Genomic DNA, 26362 nt, shown 5'->3' on the forward strand with positions numbered 1-26362 from the left:
CAGAAGATAATAAACAACTTGTTGCTGAAATATTTGTTCAGAGTCCAAAAAAGTCCACCAGAAGAGCCTCTTTGGAATTCGGAATTTCACAAGCTTTTATCATGTGAATCCTGAAATCTATTGGGTGGAAAGCTTATCATCCACGTCTAATTCATAATTTATTGGAGGATGATCCAGACAGGCGGCTACAATTTAGTGTTTGATAAATCTCCCCCTTCATAACCTTATTACATTTTCTGTCCACCTACTTTTGGACCACCTTGTATATATGTATATATATATATATACATATATATATATATATATATATATATATATATATACATATATATATGTATATATATAGAGACCTGGCTTTCTAAAAGGCCTTTGAGGGGTTTCTTGTACATCCTGAGGAACCAGAGGGGTGGCTGCAACACACTGCCAATAAGAGAAAATGAAAACATGTTCATTTGAAGTAGAGAGGGAAAGCTAAGGAGAACGTAACAAGAATAACCTCCCAGAAACTGAAAGAGCTGAAAGTAAGAGGAACTGGGAAGGAAAACAAACAGATTTACTGCGGAAAGTCAACTGGTGTTTGTTTACCATGCAAGGTAAACCCCTTAGCTGAAGGACTGGAACTCCTAAACCCAAGTCCACGTAAAGGTATAGCCAGCATGGAAGTGCAGTGAAGGGTGAACATATAAAACCCAACCTAGAATGTGATAGGGCAGACCAAAATGGAAAACATCTAGAGAGGAGCAAACTAAGAATGGTTAACTAAGACAATTGGAACCATCAGCATTTTGACACAGAAGAATTAGCTCAGCAGACAGAGGAACCGACCACAGAGCAACAGGTCAGTGGATTGAATCCTCAAACCGAGCCATGACAATATAATAACAAATGATTGCCCCAGGTTGACCCTAAAATTTAAAAATGCCTGCTCAACAGTGTCAGCCATCTAATGTTGGATAAATAAATGAATTGATAGGTTGAATTGTAACCTGCTTGATCATAGGTGAAATCTAGGGGATCTAGTTGGCACTAGAAGTGCCTGGCTGCAACCTATTTCTATGTCCTTATTCACGTTAACAAATGCATGTTCTGCCAATCTGAGCCAACATGTTTATGGAGGAGTGCAAAAGAGTAGCTAGAGGACAAAAGTGCATTCAGACAAAAGTTTTTTTCATGTGGTTCTCTGATACATAATACTTATTGGCCTATCCTTAGAATAGGTGGATGTCTGACCACCAGGACTTCTACCAATCAATAAAGGGACTAGAACTAAACTTCTCTAAACAATATAGGGACCCACATTGATCAAATATTTAAAGCCTGGGTACACAATTTTTAAAGTTTAAAAAAAACCCTTTTATGATTCTCCAGCCCAAGAAACGCAAATACGCCCAAAAGAATTAGGGATGATTCATTAAGACTGGCATTTCATATACCAGGCTTAATGAAGGGCTCATTGGAGTACAGTGGACCAAATTCATTAAGAGGGGCCCACCACTTAATGAATTTGGCGCATCTTCTCAGTAGTGTGTACCTCTACTATACCTTTACAGAAATGCTATTCCAGTTAAAGACTGGCGTAGTATTTCTGGCTTAAAAAAAGCAGGCACTTTTGCAAAATTTGATGGGTGGGTATAACCACACCCTGCCCCGCTTTACTATTTTAAAAAATTATATTTTAGAAAGTAAATAAAAAAGCTCCAACTCTTGCATTTTGTATATAGAAAGGTAAGGGTGACTTTGTGCTTTTAATATCGAGTCAACCATACAAAACTTTACTTGCTGATTTAACTGCACCAATGTAGATTGATATGAAGTGACAGTCCAGTCCAATACAGAATCTATTACCGTAATTGTGATTCACATGGGTACAAGATTTTAATTATTATAATATGCCCATAATTGCAAACATGTTAAGTATAAAATGCAAAAACTTCCTCTTGCAGAGCCCATTTGAAACAAAATAAATGACCGTGAGAAAAAAGGTTAATAAGCCACATTTGTTAAATGCTTTCCTTGTCTTGGAGGCCTTGGCAGTTAATGCAGTTTCCCTTTATTTGTAGTTTCTGTCATCACTGCTGCTCATGACAGATGTAGCTGCCTTAACTGCTTTGCAACATGACAGTGACATAGACAAACAGCTTATAGATTCAGACCTATTAAAAGTAGTGGACATAATGCAGGGGACCACAACGCAAAAATTTTTAATCATAATTTCTTAAAGAGTTTCTACATTAAATGTAATAAAACTTGTTGCAAGTTATAATACTGCCGATAACAATACAACATTTTTATAATGCTGCCGATAACAATACAAAATAAAATTAAGAAAGAAGTAAATTATCAACATTTAGTTTTATAACATCAACATATTTTGTGGTGCTGTATTAACCCCTTAGTGACAGAGCCAATTTTGACCTTAATGACCAGGCCAAATGTTTTAAATTTGACCAGTGTCACTTTATGTGGTAATAACTCTGGAACGCTTCAACGGATCCAACTGAGACTGTTTTTTCGTGATATTTTATACTTCATAATAGTGGTAAAAGTTGTTCAATAAGACTTTATTTTTGAAAAAAGCAGAAATTTGGCGAAAATTTAGAACATTTTGCAATTTTCAAACTTTTAATTCTTATGCCCTTAAACCAGAGAGTAATGTCACACAAAATAGTTAATAAATAACATTTCCCACATGTCTACTTTACATCTGCATCATTTTTGAAAAAAAAAATATTTTTGCTAGGAAGTTAGAAGGGTTAAAAGTTGATCAGCAATTTCTAATTTTTCCAACAAAATTCACAACATTCTTTTAGGGACCACATCACATTTGAAATGACTTTGATGGATCTATATGAAAGAAAATACCCAAAAGTGACACCCTTCAAAAAACTGCATCCCACAAAACCACATTCAAGAAGTTTATTAACCCTTCAGGTGCTTCACAGGAACTAAAGCAATGTGGAAGGCAAAAATGAACATTTTACTTTTTTCCCAAAAATTTTACTTTAGCCCCAAATTTTTTATTTTATCAAGGGTAAGAGGAGAAAATAACCCCCAAAATTTGTTGTGCAATTGCTACGGAATACGCCGATACCCAATATGTTGGGTAAAACATCTGTTTGGGCACAAGGCAGGGTTCGGAAGGGAAGGAGCACCGTTTGTTTTTTTGAATGAAAAAATACAGTGGGTACGGAAAGTATTCAGACCCTTTTACATTTTTCACTCTTTGTTTCATTGCAGCCATTTGGTAAACTCTAAAAAGTTCATTTTTTTTCTCATTAAAGTACACTCTGCACCCCATCTTCACTGAAAAAAACCCCAGAAATGTAGAAATTTTTGGAAATTTATTAAAAAAGAAAAACTGAAATATCACATGGTCACAAGTATTCAGACCCTTTGCTCAGACACTCATATTTAAATCACATGCTGTACATTTCCTTGTGATCCTCCTTGAGATGGTTCTACTCCTTCATTGAAGTCTAGCTGTGTTTAATTAAACTGATAGGACTTGATTTGGAAAGTCACACAGCTGTCTATATAAGACCTCACTGCTCACAGTGCATGTCAGACCAAATGAGAATCATGAGCTCAAAGGAACTGCCCAAGGAACTCAGAGACAGAATTGAGACAAGGCACAGATCTGGTCAAGGTTATAAAAGAATTTCTCCATAATCCTTAAATGGAAGAAGTTTCGGACCACCAGAAGTCTTCCTAGACTTGGCCGCCTAGCCAAACTGAGCAATCGTGGGAGAAGAGCCTTGGTGACAGAGGAAAAGAAGAACCCCAAGATCACTGTGGCTGAGCTCCAGAGATGCAGTAGGGAGATGAGAGAAAGTTCCACAAAGTCAACTATCACTGCAGCCCTCCACCAGTCAAGGCTTTATGGCAAAGTGGCTCGACGGGAGCCTCTCCTCAGTGCAAGACATATGAAAGCCAGCATAGAGTTTGCTCAAAAACACATGAAGGACTCCCAGACTATGAGAAATAAGATTCTCTGGTCTGATGAGACAAAGATAGAACTTTTTGGTGCTAATTCTAAGCGGTATGTGTGGAGAAAACCAGGCACTGCTCATCACCTGCCCAATACAATCCCAACAGTGAAACATGGGGGTGTTTTCAGCTGCAGGGACAGGACGACTGGTTGCAATTGAAGGAAACATGAATGCGGCCAAGTACAGAGATATCCTGGATGAAAACCTCTTCCAGAGTGCTCTGGACCTCAGACTTGGCCAAAGGTTCACCTTCCAACAAGATAATGACCCTAATCACACAGTTAAAATAACAAAGGAGTGGCTTCAGAACAAATCTGTGACCATTCTTGACTGACCCTGACCTAAACACAATTGAGCATCTCTGCAGAGACCTGAAAATGGCTGTCCACCAACGTTCACTATCCAACCTGACGGAACTGGAGAGGATCTGCAAGGAACAATGGCAGAGGATCACCAAATCCAGGTGTGAAAAACTTGTTGAATCATTCCCAAGAAGACTCTCGCTCAAAAGGGTGCTTCTACTCAATACTGAGCAAAGGATCTGAATACTTATGACCATGTGATATTTCAGTTTTTCTTTATTAATAAATTTGCAAGCATTTCTACATTTCTGTTTTTTTTTCAGTTAAGATGGGGTGCAGAGTGTACTTTAATGAAAAGAAAAAATGAACGTTTTAGAATTTACCAAATGGCTGCAATGAAACAAAGAGTGAAAAATGTAAAGGGGTCTGAATACTTTCCGTACCCACTGTAGCTGGAATCAAGAGTGGACACCATGTCACTTTGGAGAGCCCCTGATGTGCCTAAAAAGTGGGAACCCCTACAAGTCACCCTATTTTAGAAACTAGACCCCACAATGAATGTATCTAGATATGTGGTGAGCACCCTGAACCCCCAGGTGCTTCACAGAAGTTTATAATGTAGAGCCGTGAAAATAAACAATAATTTATTTTCCTCAAAAATGTACTTTTAGCCCCCAATTTTTTTATGTAGGGGAAAAGCATTGTTTGAGTGCACGGCAAGGCTTGGAAAGGAAAGAGTAACGTTTTGGAACGCAGACTTTGATGGAATGGTCTGTGGGCATCATGTCGCATTTGGAGAGCTGCTGATTTGCCTTAAGAGTGGAAACCCCCCACAAGTTACCCTATTTTGCAAAGTTCACCCCTCAAGGATTTTTTCCAGGGTGTAAGGCGGCGTTGTTCACACCGTGCAGTAACTAAGGCAGTGACCCAGGCAAGTCCAACATAAGCAGCTTTTATTCAGCAAATCTTACAGGTAAACAGAAAGTCCTCCGGTTCGCAGAAACCGCCTGGTGACTCGCACATTCCTATCCTTAGCATTGGACAAAGGTCCAACTTTGACACTTCATTTCATTTCTGGAAATCGTTACAGAAGCGTAACAATTCGTCTGGTTTTGGGATCAGTACGATGGGGCTAGCCCATTGATTCTGGGCTTTGGGTATCCGGTACGATCTCATTCGTAACCTTACCCCAGGTTCGGTGACAATGCCATGTTGGAGAACCGCAGTCCTACCCGGTAGCTCTGAGAACATGTCGGTATTCTTCTGTTTAGTGAGAGCATCACTTATCCTTACCTCTCCCCGGACGCACCCCTGGCTGAGGGTACATGTACTACCACCCGATCGCCTTTGTTAAAAGACCTGACCGTGGCTCTTTTATTATATGTGCGCCTCCATGCTGCCTGGGCATCTAACAAATGTTCTTTCACGAAGGGCATGACAGCCGCGATCCGGTCTTTCATACTAGCCACGTGTTCAATTATACTCCTATGTGGAGTCGACTCTTGTTCCCACGTGTCTTTGGCTACGTCCAACAGACCCCTAGGGTGTCTGCCGTACATTAACTCAAAGGGAGAGAACCCTGTGGAAGCCTGGGGTACCTCACGAACGGCAAACATCAAATAGGGTAGCAACATGTCCCAATCCCTTCCATCCTTAGAAATCACCTTTTTTAACATGGACTTGAGGGTTTTATTGAACCGTTCTACTAGCCCGTCGGTTTGAGGGTGGTACGCCGAGGTGCGCAATTGTTTTATTTTTAGCAGTTTGCACAGTTCTCTCGTCACTTTGGACATAAAAGGGGTCCCTTGATCCATCAGTATCTCCTTAGGTAGCCCAAGGTGACACAACATGGCAAACAGCTCCCTTGCAATCAGTTTCCCCAAGGTGTGGCGTAGCGGTATAGCCTCGGTGTACCGGGTGGCACAGTCGACGACCACAAGTATATGTTGGTGGCCACGAGCGGATTTTACAATGGGCCCTACCAAGTCTATTGCAATCCGTTCAAAAGGTACCTCTATCACTGGCGGAGGTACCAATGGACTACGGAAGCTTGCGGTGGGTGTGGTCAGATGACACTCAGGGCAGGATTTGCAGTACTTTTGAACCTCCTCGTAAATCCCCGGCCAAAAGAACTGCTGCAAAATACGCTCTTGCGTCTTTTTAACCCCTAAGTGTCCACCCAGCAGGTGTGTGTGTGCCATCCCCAGAACCACCCGACGGTACGACTGAGGTACCACTAACTGCTCCACGACCTCGTCCCTGATTTTATCTACCCTCAACACTGAGCGAACCTTGGCCTCTCGATGTTCCAGAATCGGTGTTGTGGCCGTTTCCCGCAGGGGTTGCAATCTGTTGCAGCAACATTTCATTTGCTTGCTGTTGCTGCCGCTGCGTGTGGACCAATTGCCTTAACAGCTCCTCCATTTTGTCCACAGGTTTGGGCTGAAAGGTGGCAGGCCGGATTGTGGTCATGCAGCTGCCGGTGAGCAGCTTTCATTTAGCAAAATTTACAGGTAAACAGAAAGTCCCCCGGTTTACAGCCGGGTTAACAGAAGTCCATACACAACGGTTGCCCTGGGCAACGGCCATGCTGGGCCGCTCAGAGCCTGACGAGTGCAGAGCCTTCCCAGGCATGGGTTCAGCTATACACAGTCCTGCCGAGTTTTCCTGCTATGCTCCTAGCAGGTCTCAACACTGAACAGCACTAATCCTTAGAATCATAGAATGGTAGAGTTGGAAGGGACCTCCTGGGTCATCTGGTCCAACCCCCTGCTCAAAGCAGGATTCACTAGATCATCTCAGACAGATGTCTGTCCAGCCTCTGTTTGAAGACGTCCATTGAAGGGGAACTCACCACCTCTCGTGGCAGCCTGTTCCACTCATTAATCACCCTAACTGTCAAAAAGTTTTTTCTAATATCTAATCTGTGTCTCCTCCCATTTAGTTTCATCCCATTGCTTCTAGTCTTTCCTTGTGCAAATGAGAATAAAGATGATCCTTCTACAATGTGACAGCCCTTGACATATTTGTAGACAGCTATTAAGTCTCCTCTCAGTCTTCTTTTTTGCAAGCTAAACATTCCCAAATCCTGCAACCGTTCCTCATAGGACATGGTTTGCAGACCAGTCACCATTCTGGTCGCTCTTCTCTGAACTTGCTCCAGTTTGTCTATGTCTTTTTTAAAATGTGGTGCCCAAAACTGTACACAGTATTCCAGATGAGGTCTGACCAAAGAGGAGTAAAGACCGATAATGACTTCACGTGATCTAGACTGTATGCTTCTGTTAATACATCCCAGAATTGTATTTGCCTTTTTTGCAGCTGCATCACACTGTTGACTCATGTTCAGTCTATGATCTATTAGTATACCTAAGTCTTTTTCACATGTACTGTTGCTTAGCTCTATTCCTTCCATTCTGTATATGCTTTTTTCATTTTTATTGCCCAGATGTAGTACTTTGCATTTTTCCCTGTTAAAAACCATTCTGTTGGTTGCTGCCCACTGCTCCAGTTTATTTAGGTCTTTTTGAATCCTCTCTCTCTCTTCTCTAGTATTAGCTATCCCTCCTAGCTTTGTGTCATCAGCAAATTTAATCAGTTTACCCTCAATTCCTTCATCTAAATCATTGATAAAGATGTTGAACAATACAGGTCCCAGGACGGAGCCCTGTGGTACCCCACTTGAGACATTCATCCAGCTGGATGTGAAGCCATTTACAACCACCCTTTGAGTCCGATCACTAAGCCAGTTATGAATCCACCTAACAGTTGCCTGGTCCATTGCATACTTGGTCATTTTTTCAATAAGGATGGTGTGAGATACTTTGTCAAATGCTTTGCTGAAGTCAAGATATACTATATCTACAGCATTTCCCTGATCCACCCAGTCAGTGATTCTGTCATAGAAGGAAATTAAGTTAGTCTGACATGACTTGTTAGTTACAAACCCATGCTGACTCTGGTTAATCACTTCATTCTTATCCATGTACTTACATACATGTTGTTTAATAATTTTTTCAAAGATCTTTCCTGGTATAGAAGTCAGACTCACCGGCCTATAGTTCCCTGGGTCCACCTTCTTCCCCTTTTTGAAGATAGGAACAACATTTGCTCTTCTCCAGTCTTCTGCAGGGTCTTTAAAGGACTTGTGGCAAAAGCCACTGGAAAACCCGGGATGGAGGGAGGAGGCCGCACCACTGCCTTCCTTTAGCCTCCTCCAAGAAATGAAGGCCCTGCCGGGTTTTACTAAACCAGGTGTGTCTGTGACTGCAATGCACTGCAATGGATTTAATAGGTCTCTGTACACATTCTGGGGGATATATAACGTCCCTCGTATATGATCCCAGTCACTGCTTCACAAGGGGTAAAGTGAGAATTTTGAACCCAGAATTTGATAACATTAGGACGTCATATTGAAAATTTTAATTTTTTTCACTAAAAAGTAGTTTTAGCCCGTAATTTGTAATTTTCACAATGGATAATAGGAGAAAACGGACCACATACTTTGTTATGCAATTTCTCCTGAATGCGATGATACCCCATATGTGGTCAAAAACTTCTGTTTGGGTTCATGGCAGGACTAGGAAAGGAAAGAGCACTATTTGTCTGGGATAGATTGTAAATGCCATGTCAGAGCCCCTGAAATTCGAAAATAGCAGAAACCCCCCACAAGTAACCCCATTTTGGAAACTAGTCCCCTTAGAGAATTTATCTAGGGGTGTACTGAGAATTTTTAGCCTACAGGTGATTCACAAAACTTTATAACTTCTAGATGTGAGAACAAAAAAATATTTCTTTCCACTAAAATACTGTTTTAGCACCAAATGTATAATTTACAAGAGGGGTAATAAGAGAAAATGGCCCCCATAATTTGTTATGCAATTTTTACCGAACACAGTGATACTCAATATGTGGTTGTACACTACTGTGTGAGCACCCGGCAGGGATAGGATGGGAAGGAGCGCTGCTTGGCTTTTAGAATGCATATTTCATTTTATTAGATTGTGGGCTTCATTATCTGAGCCCCTGGGTGCCAGAACAGCAGAAACCCCCCTAAGATGACCTCCACTGCCTAAGGAATTCATCTGGGGGTGTAGTGAGTATTTTGAACCCATAGGTGCTTCACAGAATTTTAAAACATTGAGACGTGGAAATATGACATTTTTAAGGTAAAAATAAATTTTTTGCATTTGCTGCAAACTTGTCAGGTGCAGGTTTATAGGACACTATAATTTATTGCGAAATTTCTCCCCAATGTGGTGATGCCCCATATATTGTCAGAAATTACTGTTAGGCCACACGTCAGGGCTGAGGAGGAAGGAGGCTTTTGGAGCACAGATTTTGGTAGAATAGTTTGCAGGCAACATTTGCGGAGCCCCTACGGTGCCAGCACAGCAGATAAACCCCCATTGTAGAAATTACACATCTCAATGAATTCATCTATGGCTGCAGTGACTATTTTGCAACATCCACGCCACGCTTTTTTTTCTGGAGAATTGCAAATATGCCAGTATAGTGCCCATACATTGTGGCTCCATGCAGTGTAGTGCCCCCATATATTGTAGCGCCCACATACATTGTGCCCAGCTTGTGGTTCTATAGACTCAAAGTGCATAAATTGTTAAGTGCTCTCTCCCCACTACAATAATGTCAAACATGTGGCCGCTGACTGCACTTTAGGCACAGTGGTGCTCAGAAGAAGAGGGGATTTGGATTTTGGAGAGCAGAATTCACTGGGTTTTATTTGAAGGGGCGGGAGCCATGTCGCTTTTCCAGAGTCCTTGTTCTACCAGTATCGTGGGAACCCCTTATAGTTCCAGTGCCAGATGACGGACCTGAATGGGGGCTGGTTTTGTGCGGGATAAATTATATTTTTTATTGGTAACATTTTAGAAAACATAATATTTTTTGATCGCTTCCAGAAAAAGGCTGGGGTCACATTCTTGTGTTCTATGCTGAGCACTTACCTCGGGCTTTCCGTGTAAATCCCACAAAAATGTGATTCAGACAAAACCCCCAACGGAAGCACCCACTGTAATGAGGCAGATGAAGGCACTTTGGGCTTCGTTTGGAGTCTGCTCCGGTGGTGTAGTTTTTTTTTAGGTGTGCACAGATCTGTGGTCACCCACACTTGTGCGCTAAAACGACACCTAAAATGATGGGACACTGAAGGAACACAGACCAGTCCAAAGTGACTCCATCTGCCACATAAGTCAGTGGTTCTGTTGGGGATTTTGACTGAATCACGGTTTTGGAGAATTTATACGGAAACCTCGACGGAACCGCTCAGCGGAGAGCGCAGGATAAATGTAAGCCGAGCCTTATTTAGACCTTTGGGAGGTATAATGAACATATAGACATCAGTACAAGAATAGTCCTTATTTTTTATTTTGCGTTGTTTACCATGCGGTATAAGTGATAAGGCGGATTTGTCCGTTGGGTCAGTACGATTACAGCGATACCAGATTTATATCACTTTTTAGGTTTTGCTGCTATCATACAGTACAAATTCTTGTTTATAAAAAGTAGGTTTTTTTCATCGCCATATTCTGAGAGCTGTAACTTTTTTATTTTTTGGTGAACAGAGCTGTATGAGGGCTTATTGTTTTCGGTACAAATTGCAGATTTTTTTGGTACCATTTTGGGGCACATAGTAATTTTTGATCGCTTTTTATTTAGATTTTCAGACAACAGAATGAACAAAGAACAGCAATTGAGTTATTTTTATTTTTTATTTTTTTGCGACGTTGACCATATGGTAAAAGTGATAAGACCGATTTGTTTGATGGGTTGGTACGATTACAGCAATACCAGATTTATATAGTTTTTTTATGCTTTGCTACTTTTACAGACTAAAAACAATATTTTATAAAAATGAATTTGTTTTTGCATTGCCATACTCTGAGAGCTGTAACTTTTTTAAATTTTTTGACAAATGAGTCATATTAGGGCTTGTTTTTTGGATGGTTTGGCGTTTTCATTTCTGCAATTTTTTTTTATATGTGACTTTTTGATCGCTTTATTCACTTTTTTGAGTCAGCAAGATGAAAAAGCGTAATTTTTGCCGTGTTTTTTATTATTTTTTTTAACGACGTTAGCCATACGGAATAAATAGCATACCAGAGTTTTATAGAGCGGGTAATACAAGACGCGGCAATACCGATTATGTGTACATTTTTTTTTTTTGTTTGCTTTATCATAAACGCTGTGTTTTGTGTAGTGATACGAATTTTAGAGATTTGTGTGCACTTTGTGTTTTTTTTTACATATTTTATTTCACTTTTTTTTACCTTTTCTCTAATTCCCACTGTGCGACATGTATAATTTTCACTATGATTGCTGGTATCATACACTACAGTACTTGTGTATTGCAAAGCATAGCTGGATCTCACAGGGGACTATACCCTGAGGTCATCACATGATCCTAGGGTACCATGGTAACCATCGGGACCTGCGATTCTCATCGTGGGCGTCCAATTGTTACTAAGGGGGTCTTGTGACCCCTTGTGACAACTTAAATACCGCTGTCACGATTGACAGCGATACTTAAAAGGTTAATCACCCCCGATCGGCTTCAAAACCGGCTGGGCCTATACAGCTATAGATATATGTAAATGGGGGTGCACCAGTGCCAATCATAGGGCAAAAAATGACCAGGTGCAAAATACCTACATTGACAAGATAATCTGAAGCAAAAAAAAAAAAAAGGAAGAAAGAGACAATGTAATTTGGAAATGCACACCTATGAGTCAATAGTGTTAAATCAAAAAATTCCAAATTGTATTAATGTGCACTAACACAAACATGCTAAAACCAATTAAAACAGAAACCATACAGAAAGACCATGTCCACAAGTAATCAATAACCTGAAGGTACAGATAATGACATAGATCAATTGCTAGGTACTCTCTCCCATAAGAACATGTTACAAATAACCACCATACATCAAATACTGCAGTTTGGTTGGACAAAATGGCAGGTATAGAGGATCATATAAGAAGAAACATATAGGTATATAGTATAATAAAGATATAGAACTCAAAATCAGGCGTCCCTGGAGAAAATATTTAACCTCAGTATAGCACCTATATAATGGCTCATATAACACATACAGTATATAACTATACAAATCCAGTGTGCGAGCAAAGAACCTGAAATGCAAACTAGTGTAGCCACTCCAACCTGTCAAAGGCAGTGTTACTCATATAGACCCCCATGTGGTGGGATGAAGAGGAATGCATGTGGGTGTAGTGGGGAAAATGGGAGAGGGACCATAGGAGTGAGCAAAGCCCACGCGTATCGCCGTCAATACGGCTTCATCAGGGCAGGTCCTGATGCTTGAGGGTCAATGCACATATATATACACACACTGTGATTACCTGGTTCCACAATCTGGTGTGCGGGGCGCACTCTCTCCTGAGCAGGGAGAGGAAGTAAGTGAAAGAGGAAGTCACATGAGAGGTGTAGCATCGGCGTCTCAGTCCCCTGCCAGGTAGAGACGCCGTCCCTCTCACCGCCGCGCTCCCCGCCCGGCGTCCTCCAGCGCTCCTCTTCCTGCTGCTGCTGGCGCGCGCAGCTTCCAGGACACGGTGCTTAGGGTGCTCGCTTCCCCCCTCTTAAAAGGTCCGTGCGCGCCGCCATAAGGAGTCCCCGACCAATTGCCGGAGGTCCTCCCATATATAAGGCACCTCCTCCAAAATGGAGGTGCCCGAGCAATTGTTGTTGCATAGTGTACTTACCTTTGCTTCAGCCCTCAGGTCCCGCTGCTAGCCTGACTACTAGTCCAGTCCGCAAGCCTGACTTCTCCAGCCCGACAGTCTATCTTCCGTTCAGTCCGCCAGTCTGTCTATGGGCTCTGCCTTACCTGGAAGCACCTGCCCGCTACCTGCCGTGCCTACCTGGAGGCTCCTGCTTTCTACCTGCCATGCCTACCTAGAGGCTCCTTCCTGTCACTTGCCTTGACCACCTGTCAGCCAACCTAGAGGCTCCTGACTGTCACTTGCCGTGACCACCTGTCTGCCTACCTGGAGGCACCTGTCCGTCACTTGACGTGACCACCTGACAGCCTACCTAGAGGCTCCTGCCTGTCACCTGCCGTGACCACCTGACAGCCTACCTAGAGGCTCCCGCCTGTCGCCTGCCATGTCTGCCAGTCCATCTACCCGGATCACTCGTCAGCCTGCCTGCTGTGTCCATCTGCTATATCGGTCAGTCCCTGCCATCTGTACCGTAGGAGTCACCTGCTCCCTTACAAGGTCATCCCCAGAGTAGCACCAGGTCCCTCTGCTCGGACCCTCCCTGGTCACGGAGTCAATTAAACCGCCGTACGACCTTGGTTGCTCCAAGTTATGCCCCTCTGGGTCACTCCTTGCACCGCAGCACAGAGGTTGTACCACCCGGATCCGTAACAGTTTGCTTGGGCCATGGAATCCGGTGGCCCCCAATCTCCTTCGCTCTCTGACCTGTACCATGAAGTTTCTCGTCAGAGATCCCAACAGGAGACCATCCTGAACTTTCTGCGGACACGCTGACTGTCCCACCTGTGTCCGCCTCGAGTCGTGTGACTCCCGCTCCGGCAGCGCCGCTGTCCACCAATACCACGGCATCCAACCCACGTCCCCGGCTTTCTGTGCCTCCTTGTTTTGGAGGTGACCCTGTCTCATGTCGGAGCTTTCTGAACCAGTGCATGCTGCACTTTGAACTTTTGACACATCAGTTTCCCTCTGACTGGGCCAAGGTGGAGTTCATCATGTCTCACCTCACCGGGGAGGCACTGGCATGGCTTAACCCCCTATGGGAGAGAGGGGATTCCCTGGTGTCTGATCTTCCGGCTTTCCTCTCTGCCTTCCGGAAGGTGTTCGATGAACCCGGACGTAGGATTTCTACTGCCTCCTTATTGCTCCGTCTCCGCCAAGGAAGTCTCACCGTGGCCCAGTATGCCATACGGTTCCGTACCCTCGCCTCTGAGCTTACCTGGGACAACGAGGCACTGGTGTCCACCTTTTGGGAGGGCCTTTCCGGTCGGATCAAGGACGAGCTAGCTGGTCGGGACATCCCTACCACTCTGGATCACCTGGTGTCGCTAGCTACCCGGATTGACATCCGTTTCCTGTAACTTGCTAAAGAGACTACCCGGGAGAGAAGATTTCCTCATCTTGCTCCTACTATCCAGAGACCTGTCTCTCAATTAGCAACTCCCCGGGCACGCTCGCCCGAACCTATGCAGGTCGACCAGACCAAGATGGTCAAATCTCGGCAAGAGTCACGCCGAGCTGAGGGGAGCTGTTTCTATTGTGGCAGTAAGGAGCACTTCATCCGTTCCTGCCCGGTGAAGCCGGGAAAAGCCAGTGTCTAGGACTGCTCGGAGAGGTCATCCTGGACAAAAGTAAACCCTCTCCTTCACTGACTTTGTCTGTCTCTATCTCCTGGGGAGAGAACCGCTACTTTGAAATTGCACACCTGGATTCCGGAGCTGCTGGGAACCTCATTTCCCAGTCCCTGGTAGAGAAATATCACATTCCCACCAAACTTCTGGCTGAACCATTGGCAGTTGCCTCCGTGGATGAAAGACTCCTTCCAGTGACTATCCTGCTCATCACAGAGAATGCTGCACTCTGAGAGGATCTCCTTCCATGTGCTTTCCGGTCTCTCTCACTCCCTATTGCTAGGTCTACCCTGGCTTAAGAGACATGAACCCGTGGTGAATTGGCAATCCGGTGAATTTCTCCGTTGGGGGCAGGATTGCCATAAGACCTGCCTGGTCCCGGTCCGCCTGGTTCGTCCTCCACCCACCCCGGCTAATCTACCCGGTTTATCGGCACCGTACTGGTCCTATGCAGATGTCTTCGACAAAAAGGAAGCAGAGACACTGCCACTTCATAGGCCATATGATTGCCCGATCAACCTGGTACCCGGTGCCACTCCACCCCGTGGGCGTATTTACCCGTTGTCGTCGGCCGAAACCCGGGCCATGTTGGAGTACATTGAGGAGAATCTGGCTAGGGGATTCATCCGGAAATCTACCTCCCCAGCTGGAGCCGGATTCTTCTTTGTCAAGAAGAAGGATGTTTCACTACGCCCCTGTATTGACTATAGAGGACTCAACCAAATCACGGTCAAAAACAAATGCCCCCTACCGCTCATCTCCGAGTTGTTTGACCGCCTTAAGGGCGCCAGGATCTTTTCCAAGCTGGATCTACGTGGGGCTTATAACCTGGTCCGGATCCATCAAGGAGACAAGTGGAAGACGGCATTCAATACCCGGGACGGTCACTATGAATACCGTGTGATGCCCTTCGGTCTCTGCAATGCTCCCGCCGTCTTCCATGAATTAGTCAATGACATCTTCCGTGACCTTCTATATTCCTGCATGGTGGTGTACCTGGACGACATCTTGGTCTTCTCTCCGGACCTTCCCACACACCGGAGGGATGTTCGTCAGGTCCTGCTTAGGCTCAGGCAGAATCACCTCTATGCCAAATTTGAGAAGTGCCTCTTCAAGCAGACCTCCCTTCCTTTCCTGGGCTATATTATCTCCCAGACAGGTCTACAAATGGACCCCGAGAAGCTCTCTGCCATCTTAAAGTGGCCCCGTCCGGAGTGGTTGAAGGCGATTCAGCGATTCCTGGGCTTCGCCAACTACTACCATCTCTTCACCCGCATTTCTCTTCCCGGACTGCTCCCATCTCTGCGCTCACCCGTAAGGGAGCAAATCCCAAGGAATGGCCGCCCGAAGCTGAGGAGGCCTTCCTTTCCTTAAAGCAAGCCTTCTCCTCTGCCCCAGTGCTGCACTGTCCGGACTGCAACAAACAGTTCTTCCTGGAGGTTGATGCTTCCTCCTCCGGAGCCGTAGCGGTGCTCACCCAAAAATCTTCATCCGGGAGAATGGTAACCTGTGGCTTCTTCTCCAAACTCTTCTCCTCGTCTGAGCGCAACTACTCCATAGGAGACCGAGAACTGCTAGCCATCAAATTGGCGCTGAAAGAGTGGCGTTACCTGCTTGAAGGGGCTCTATACCCGGTGATCATCTATACTGATCACAAAAACCTAGCATATCTCCAGAGTGCCCAAAGACTCGATCCGCGTCAGGCCCAGTGGTCTCTGTTCTTCGCTCGCTTTGACTTTATCCTACATTACCGCCCGGCGGACAAGAATCTTAAAGCTGACGCCTTGTCCCGATCCTTCCTGTCCTCCGATCTAGTGGAGGAGCCTATGCACATCATCGACCCCTCCAAAGGGATGAGTATGGCCCCCTTGGATCTGACTCGTCTCCCACCCGGTAAGACGTTTGTAGCGGTTCCAGATCGGAAGAAGATTCTTCACTGGGGTCATTCATCTAAACTAGCCAGCCATGCCGGTCAGAAGAAGACCTTCCTGCTCATTACCCGGCATTACTGGTGGCCTACCCTGCGCAAGGATGTGGTAGACTTCGTCTCGGCCTGTTCATCTTGTGCGCGCAACAAAGTTCCCAGACATCTTCCAGCCGGTCACCTCCTGCCTCTTCCCATACCTGCTGCCCCGTGGCAGCACATTGCTATGGACTTTATTACAGATCTCCCTGTTTCTGCCGGTTGTACAGTCATTTGGGTGGTCGCCGACCGCTTTTCTAAAATGGCCCACTTCATCCCTCTGCCTGTTCTCCCATCTGCATCGGAACTGGCTAAGGACTTCATCCTTCACATCTTCCGTCTCCATGGCCTACCCCTCCACATTGTGTTGGATCGAGGGGTTCAGTTTACCTCACGCTTCTGGGGAGCTACATGTAAGCTGCTGGATGTCACCCTGGATTTCTCCTCTGCTTACCATCCACAGTCCAATGGCCAAGTGGAGCGTATCAACCAGATCCTTACCAGCTACCTCTGGCACTTTGCTAAAGTTCACCATACCGATTGGGTGGAGCTCCTACCATGGGCCGAGTTCTCCTACAACAACCATGAGAGCGAATCGACTTCCAAGTCCCCGTTCTTTGTAGTCTACGGTCAACATCGCCAGATTCCGTTTCCCGTCTCCGCTTCTGTGGACAACCCTGCCACGGGGTCTCTGGTCAGCGAATTTTCCACCATTTGGGAAAATACTAGGTCCGCACTTCTTCAGTCCTCCGAGCGGATGAAGAGACATGCTGACAAGAGACGTCTGGATCTGCCTCAATTCCGTCCGGGAGACAAGGTTTGGCTCTCCTCCAAACATGTTCGGCTCAAAATACCCTCCTATAAGTTGGGTCCTCGGTTCATCGGTCCATTTGAAGTCCTCAAACAAATCAACCCAGTGGCCTACAAGTTAAAACTCCCGGCCACCTTGCGGATTCCCAACTCCTTCCACGTATCTCTCCTCAAACCAGTTGTGTTTAATTCTTTTTCCAACAATCCAGGTACTCCCCCTGCTCCGGTTTCCGCTGAGGACGTTTTTGAGGTAGAAAACATTCTGGCCACCAAGAGGGTAAGAGGAAAAACATTTCTTTCTGGTGGATTGGAAGGGGTTTGGCCCAGAGGAGAGTACTTGGGAACCCAGGGAGAACATTCATGCCCCGCTTCTCCTTAAAAAATTTCTTTCTGGCCTAAAATAGAGGGGGCGTAAAGAGGGGGGACTGTAGCATCGACATCTCTGCCACCTGCCAGGCAGAGATGCCGTCCCTCTCACCGCCGCGCTCCCGCCCGGCGTCCTCCACTCTCCTCTTCCTGTTGCTGCCGGCGCGCGCAGCTTCCCGGGCACGGTGCTTAGGGCGTGCGAGCGCTCCCCCCTCTTAAAGGGGCCGCGCGCGCCACCCTCAGGAGTCCCCGGCCAATTGCCGGAGGTCCTCCCATATATAAGGCACCTCCTCCAAAATGGAGGTGCCCGAGCAATAGTTGTTGCACAGTGTACTTACCTCTGCTTCAGCCCTCAGGCCCCGCGGCTAGCCTGACTACTAGTCCAGTCCGCCAACCTGACTTCTCCAGCCCGACAGTCTGTCTTCCGTTCAGTCAGCCAGTCTGTCTATGGGCTCTGCCTGCCTCCTTACCTGGAAGCACCTGCCCGCTACCTGCCGTGCCTACCTGGAGGCTCCTGCTTGCTACCTGCTGAGCCTACCTAGAGACTCCTGCCTGTCACTTGCCGTGACCATCTGTCTGCCTACCTGGAGGCTCCTGCTTGCTACCTGCCGTGCCTACCTGGAGGCTCCTGCCCGTCACTTGCCGTGACCACCGGTCAGCCTACCTAGAGGCTCCTGCCTGTCACTTGCCGTGACCACCTGTCTGCCTACCTGGAGGCACCTGCCCGTCACTTGCCGTGACCACCTGACAGCCTACCTAGAGGCTCCTGCCTGTCACCTGCCGTGACCACCGGACAGCCTACCTAGAGGCTCCCGCCTGTCGCCTGCCATGTCTGCCAGTCCATCTACCTGGATCACTCGTCAGCCTGCCTGCTGTGCCCATCTGCTATATCGGTCAGTCCCTGCCATCTGTACCGTAGGAGTCACCTGCTCCCTTACAAGGTCGTCCCCAGAGTAGCACCTGGTCCCTCTGCTCGGACCCTGACTGGTCACGGAGTCGATTGAGCCGCCGTACGACCTTGGTCGCTCCGAGTAGATACCTAGTTACGCCCCTCTGGGTCCCTCCTTGCACCGCAGCACAGAGGTTCCACCACCCGGATCCATAACAAGAAGTATCACATGACACCTACCCATAAGTCAAAGCGCTGTCAGCACCTGCACAGACCAATGGAAAAACAAGTGTGGGCAAAAACACAGGTATAGCTCAAATGATTCCGGGGGCTACTAAATCAAGCCTGTGACCTCGGGGTCATCTCCCCAAATGAAAAGAAATTTATTGAGGTAGAACATCCTGTAACACCTACCTTTTACCTTTTGCCCAATGTGCATAAGGATATCGAGCGGCCACCAGGAAGGCCCATCGTTTCTAGCATAGGAAGCCTCTGTGAACATGCTGGTTCTTATGTGGAGTTCTTCTTACAGCCTTTGGCCATTTCCTTACCCTCGTATATCAGGGACTCTTCCCACTTTATCAAAATATGCCATGACATCACCCTTCCAGACAAATCATTAATCGTTACTTGCGATATAGAATCATTATACTCCAATATTGCTCATAAGAACGGTGTTACAGCTCTCACCTTCTTTCTTGATCGAATGGACGATCAAAATCGCATGCATAACTCTTTTATTATTGATTTGCTAAATTTCATACTCTGTCATAACTATTTTTTGTTTGATAGACAATACTACCATCAAATCTCAGGTGTGGCAATGGGCGCATGGTGTGGGCCAGCATATGCAAATATCTACTTAGGATGGTGGGAGGAAACGGTGGTGTCTCAGATGACGGCCTTTCAACAATGGGTATCCCACTGGCACAGGTATATAGACGATGTCATTTTTGTTTGGTCAGGCACAGAGGAAGATTGCTCACAATTCATCTGTGACTTGAACCATAACACCCATAACATCTTCTTAACCCACTCTATTTCGTCTAGTACCGCCACGTTTCTGGACCTAAGGATTACCATCTCGGATCAGAGACTGATTACTGATCTTTTTCGCAAACCCACAGCTTGCACCGATATAACAGCTTCCATCCATCACAAACTAGGAAAGGGATTCCTGTCGGTCAGTTTCTGCGTATCCAACGGAATTGTACCCAAGACGCTGACTTTTATAATCAGGCGAGGGAGCTAACGGAGAGGCTCAAGCAATGGGGATACCCCAAAAAGATCATATCGAGGGCTTTCCAGAGGGCTAAGATTCAAAACCAGGAATCCCTATTGACACCACATCATCGACCATCGGACACTGCCCCCAGGTTCATTACCAGTCACAGTACGGGTTGGAATCAGATGAGGAATATTTTAAACCAACATTGGTCTGTACTCACCTTTGATACACAAATTTCTTCTACTGTTAGTCCTAAACCCCTGATGGCTGCCAGGAGGGCCCCCAATCTTCTTGATTTGCTCACGTCCAGCCATTTTGTTAGACCTACTGTCAGGCTGAACCATGGTTTCTCCTTGAGTGGTTCCTTTCCTTGTGGTGATTGCAACATCTGCCCCTACATGCGTCCCACAAGAAATTATTTTTGTAATCCTTTGGACAATCAGGATCATCCACTTAGATCGTACATTAATTGCAAGAGTAAAAATGTCGTCTATGCAATTATTTGCTCCTGCCCTAAAGTATATGTGGGCCAAACATTAGAAGAACTGAGGAGGCGGGCTCAGAAACATCTATCTACTATACATTTAGCATCTTCGGATTTTAGGAAAGAAAAAACACTTACCCATATAGCCTCACACTTCTTGACCGAACATGGTGGCAAACCTCATTGGGCTATATATTAGTTATCTCTGATCGTTCTTTCTTCCCCTTCCTTTTCCTCTTTTACTCATTATGCTTACTTTCACATCTATTGGTTTGCATTTAACCTTTACCATCCTGCAGGAGAATCCATGATCGCATTGACATATGCATTCAGTCCCTTGTTCACCGACGCTCCATATTATGTGTGGGCGTTTTTGCCACATTTGTTTTTCCATTGGTCTGTGCAGGCGCTGACAGCGCTTTGCCTTATGGGTAGGTGTCATGTGACACCTCTCATGTGACTTCCTCTTTCACTTACTTCCTCTTCCTGCTCCGGGGATAGTGCGCCCCGCACACCAGATTGTGGAACCAGGTAATCACAGTGTGTGTATATATATATGTGCATTGACCCTCAAGCATCAGGACCTGCCCTGATGAAGCCGTATTGATGGCGATACACGTGGGCTTTGCTCACTCCTATGGTCCCTCTCCCATTTTCCCCTCTACACCCACATGCATTCCTCTTCATCCCACCACATGGGGGTCTATATGAGTAACACTGCCTTTGACAGGTTGGAGTGGCTACACTAGTTTACATTTCAGGTTCTTTGCTCGCACACTGGATTTGTATAGTTATATACTGTATGTGTTATATGAGCCATTATATAGGTGATATACTGAGGTTAAATATTTTCTCCAGGGATGCCTGGTTTTGAGTTCTATATCTTTATTATACTATATACCTACAGTATATGTTTCTGCTTATATGATCCTCTATACCTGCCATTTTGTCCAACCAAACTGCAGTATTTGATGTATGGTGGTTATTTGTAACATGTTCTTATAGGAGAGTGTACCTAGCAATTGATCTATGTCATTATCTGTACCTTCAAGTTATTGATTACTTGTGGACATGGTCTTTCTGTATGGTTTCTGCTTTTAATTTGTTTTAGCATGTTTGTGTCAGTGCACATTAATACATTTTGGAATTTTTTGATTTAAAACTATTGACTCATAGGTGTGCATTTCCATAATACATTGTCTCTTTCTTCCGTTTTTTTTTTTTTTTTTTGCTTTAGGGCCTATACAGCTGACACCCTCCAAATATCTGGCTGCAGGGTGGCACTATACTATTATTCCTCAGCACCGTTAAAGAGCGGCAATGAGGAATAAGTACCCTTAACAACCACCGTTAAAAGGCGTATCGACGATCATTAAGGGGTTAAACATTTATTGACTCTGCCCCTTTAAATGTTTTAATCTAATATTCATTTTCTGTATTAACATTAAAGAAGCTTGGGTGTTGATATAAGAAACCAAACTTGTAATGACAAATTAATTTACCCATGTTTATTGTGGACATGTTTAGAAAAACCTGTTCAAGTCCAATCTGTACCACCAATTGACTCTATTTTTCAGAGTGCTACTAGTAGGTTAATCTCTCATAGTTTGATAAGGAATAAGTGATAGAAACACGTCTGTATAGTTTAATGTAACAAAAATTGTGTCATGCTTTAGTGATAGCCATATTATGAAGCTTAAAAAAGCATTCATACCCCTTGAACTTTTCCACATTTTTTCACATTACACTGACAAAATTAAATGGTTTTTATTCGGATTTTATGTGATATATCAAAACAAAATAGCAAGTATTTGTGAAGTGTAAAGAAAATGATTCATGGTTTTCTAAATATTTTTAAAATATAAATCTGAAAATTGTTGCATTCATTGGTATTTAGCCCCCTGATTCAATACTTTGTAGGACCACCTTTCGCTGCAATTACTGCTGCAAGTCTTTTTGGGTATGTCTCTACCAGCTTTTCACATCTACAGGCAGAAATTGTCGCCCATTCTTCTTTGCAAATGAGTTCTAGCTCAGTCAGATTTGATGCAGGCGTCTGTAACCGCAATTTTCAAGCCTTGCCACAGATTTCCTGTGGGATTTAGATCTGGACTGTGACTAGGCCATTCAAATACATAAAATGCTTTGATCTAAACCATTCCATTATAGCTCTGGGAGTATGTTTAAGGTGATTGTCCTTCTGGAAGGTGAACCTATGCCCCAGTCTCTGGTCTTTTGCAGGCTCTAACAGGCTTACCTTCAGGATTGCCCTGTACTTTGCTCCATCCATCTTCCCATCAACTTTGACCAGCTTCCCTGTCCCTGCTGAAGAATAGCATCCCCACAGCATGATACTGCCACCATCTTTGTCGGTGGAGATAGTGTTTTCAGACTGATGTGCAGTGTTAGTTTTCTGCCATACATAGCGCTTGGCATTTAGACCCAAAAGTTCCACTTTGGTGTCATCTGACTAGAGCACCTTCTTCCACATGGTAGCTGTAGCATGGGATGGCTTCCACATGGTAGCCTACAAGGCTTTTTGAAAACTACAAATGGGACTTCATATGGATTGATTAAAAAAATGACTTTCTTCTTATCACTCTACCATAAAAGTCAGATTTGTGAAGTATACAACTAATAGATGTCCTGTGGACAGATTCTCCCTCTTAAGCAGTGGGTCTCTGCAGTTCCTCCAGAGTGACTATGGGCCTCTTGGCTGATTCTCTAATTAGTCCTCTGCTTGCTTGGGATGTCAGCTTAGGAACACGGCCATGTCTTGGTAGGTTTGCAGCTGTGCCATACTTCTTACTTCCATTTTTGGATGATATATTGAGCAATACTCTGAGAGGTGTTCAAAGTTTTGACTATTTTTTTTATAACCCTGCTTTCCTTTTCTCCACAACTTTATCCCTGGCCTGTCTGTTGTGTTCCTAGGTTTTCATGATGTTGTTTAATCCGTAATGATCTCAAATATACTTCTGAGGCCTTCATAGAAGAGCTGTATTTATTCTGAGAATAAAATACAGAAAGGTGGGCCTAATTTACTAATTATGTGACTTTTCAAGGGAATAGGTCACTCAGGATTATATTTAGGGTTATTAGACTACAGGGAGGGGGGCTGAATACAAATGCAAGTCACAATTTTCAGATTTATATTTTTAAAATAAAAAGACAAGTATCATTGCCTTTACACTTCACAAGTACTTGCTACATTTTTATATATGACATAAAATCCCAATAAAATACTTTTAAATTTGTGTAAAGGGAAAGAATGTGGAAAAGTTAACAGGGTAGGAATACTTTTTGCAAGGTGCTGTATATGGCTCCTGCAGACGAGCATAAGAAAAATCTTACAAGTTTCATCCAGAAAACTAGGAGGATATTATTCTAATTTTCATCCATGTGCGATCCATTTTTATTCATCTACATTAAAAAATATACATGATCAAATACACTCTCCTTGGTTTATAATATAAATCTATCCATAAAAATCGAATGCCACTTGGACGTTCCATGTTGGGTCAAAATTTTTTTTACAAAATGTAGGGTTTCTCTGTTAGCTGCTTGGATACACTCTGGCACGGGGTTTTTACAGTACAGACCAAAAGTTTGGACACACCTTCTCATTTAAAGATTTTTCTGTATTTTCATGACTATGTAAATTGTACATTCACACTGAAGGCATCAAAACTATGAATTAACACATGTGGAATTATATACTTAACAAAAAAGTGTAAAACAACTGAAAATATGTCTTATATTCTAGGTTCTTCAAAGTAGCCACCTTTTGCTTTGATGACTGCTTTGCACACTCTTGGCATTCTCTTGATGAGCTTCAAGAGGTAGTCACCGGAAATGGTCTTCCAACACTCTTGAAGGAGTTCCCAGAGATACTTAACACTTGTTGGCCCTTTTGCCTTCACTCTGCGTTCCAGCTCACCCCAAACCATCTCGATTGGGTTCAGGTCTGGTGACTGTGGAGGCCAGGTCATCTGGCGTAGCACCCCATCACTCTCCCTCTTGGTGAAATAGCCCTTACACAGCCTGGTGGTGTGTTTGGGGTCATTGTCCTGTTGAAAAAATAAATGATGGTCCAACTAAACGCAAACCGGATGGAATAGCATGCCGCTGCAAGATGCTGTGGTAGCCATGCTGGTTCAGTATGCCTTCAATTTTGAATAAATCCCCAACAGTGTCACCAGCAAAGCACCCCCACACCATCACACCTCCTCCTCCATGCTTCACGGTGGGAACCAGGCATGTAGAGTCCATCGGTTCACATTTTCTGCATCGCACAAAGACACGGTGGTTGGAACCAACGATCTCAAATGGGACTCATCAGACCAAAGCAAAGATTTCCACTGGTCTAATGTCCATTCCTTGTGTTCTTTAGCCCAAACAAGTCTCCTCTACTTGTTGCCTGTCCTTAGCAGTAGTTTCCCAGCAGCAATTTTATCATGAAAGCCTGCTGCACAAAGTCTCCCCTTAACAGTTGTTGTAGAGATGTGTCTGCTGCTAGAACTCTGTGTGGCATTGACCTGGTCTCTAATCTGAGCTGCTGTTAACCTGCGATTTCTGAGGCTGGTGACTCGGATAAACTTATCCTCAGAAGCAGAGGTGACTTTTGGTCTTCCTTTCCTGGGGCGGTCCTCATGTGAGCCAGTTTCTTTGTAGCACTTGATGGTTTTTGCAACTGCACTTGGGGACACTTTCAAAGTTTGCCCAATTTTTTTGATTGACAGACTTTCTTAAAGTAATGATGGCCACTCGTTTTTCTTTACTTATCTGCTTTTTTTTGCCATAATACAAATTCTAACACTCTATTCAGTAGGACTATCAGCTGTGTATCCACCTGACTTCTGCACAACACAACTCATGGTCCCAACCCCATTTATAAGGCAAGAAATCCCACTTATTAAACCCGACAGGGCACACCTGTGAAGTGAAAATCATTTCCGGTGACTACCTCTTGAAGCTCGTCAAGAGAATGCCAAGAGTGTGCAAAGCAGTCATCAAAGCAAAAGGTGGCTACTTTGAAGATCCTAGAATAAGACATATTTTCAGTTGTTTCACACTTTTTTGTTAAGTATATAATTCCACATGTGTTAATTCATAGTTTTGATGCCTTCAGTGTGAATGTACAATTTTCATAGTCATGAAAATACAGAAAAATCTTTAAATGAGAAGGTGTGTCCAAACTGTTGGTCTGTACTGTATATCAAAACAAAATACGTTTTTTGTCCATCATAAACTTTACAGCTCCAAAACAAAAACAGCTTTTCTCCAGTACAAATGAATAACAAGCCCCAGGCTGGAATTATGGGAATGACCTTTCCCGCCCAGTCTCTTTTCGTTGCTCCTAAATCCCAGACCCAAAATCCAGTCAAATTTAAATTCTCTCAGCAACGTAGTGTCACTGATAAAGTCTTTACATTAACGAGGACAACTATTTTGGTGGCACATATCTGCCATCCATGACCTTACCTCTTCCTTTCTTACATACCCTCCCCTCTGCCCAAAGCCGGGGCTGGACACTGTCTACCAATAAACAGTGTACTCTTGACCGAGCATCAGAATTTCCATGTAGCTTACAAAGTTGATACTCACTGATCTCCAGGGACATAACAGCTCCTAGCCCTACATCCGATGTATCTGTCTGGACTATGAACGTTTTGGAGAAATTCTGTGCTACCAACAATGGCTGCCTACACAGGGTCAATTTAAGCTCTTGAAATGCCCTCTCAGCCTCTGGAGACCACTTTACTATATCTGATTTTGTGCCCTTTAGATTAGTTAGACGTGATAATTTATGGCAAAATTAGGGACAAACCTCCTGTAATAGCCTACAATTCTCAGGCATGCTCTGATCTATTCTTTTGTGAGGGGGCGTGGCCAGCTCTGTATAGCCTCTGCTGAGACTACTTCTTGGTGTGCCTGAGGAATCCTA

The sequence above is a fragment of the Phyllobates terribilis genome, unplaced genomic scaffold, assembly GCF_046119375.1.
Source record: "Phyllobates terribilis strain yellow unplaced genomic scaffold, ASM4611937v1 Scaffold_4__5_contigs__length_816908805, whole genome shotgun sequence".
NCBI lineage: Eukaryota > Metazoa > Chordata > Amphibia > Anura > Dendrobatidae > Phyllobates > Phyllobates terribilis.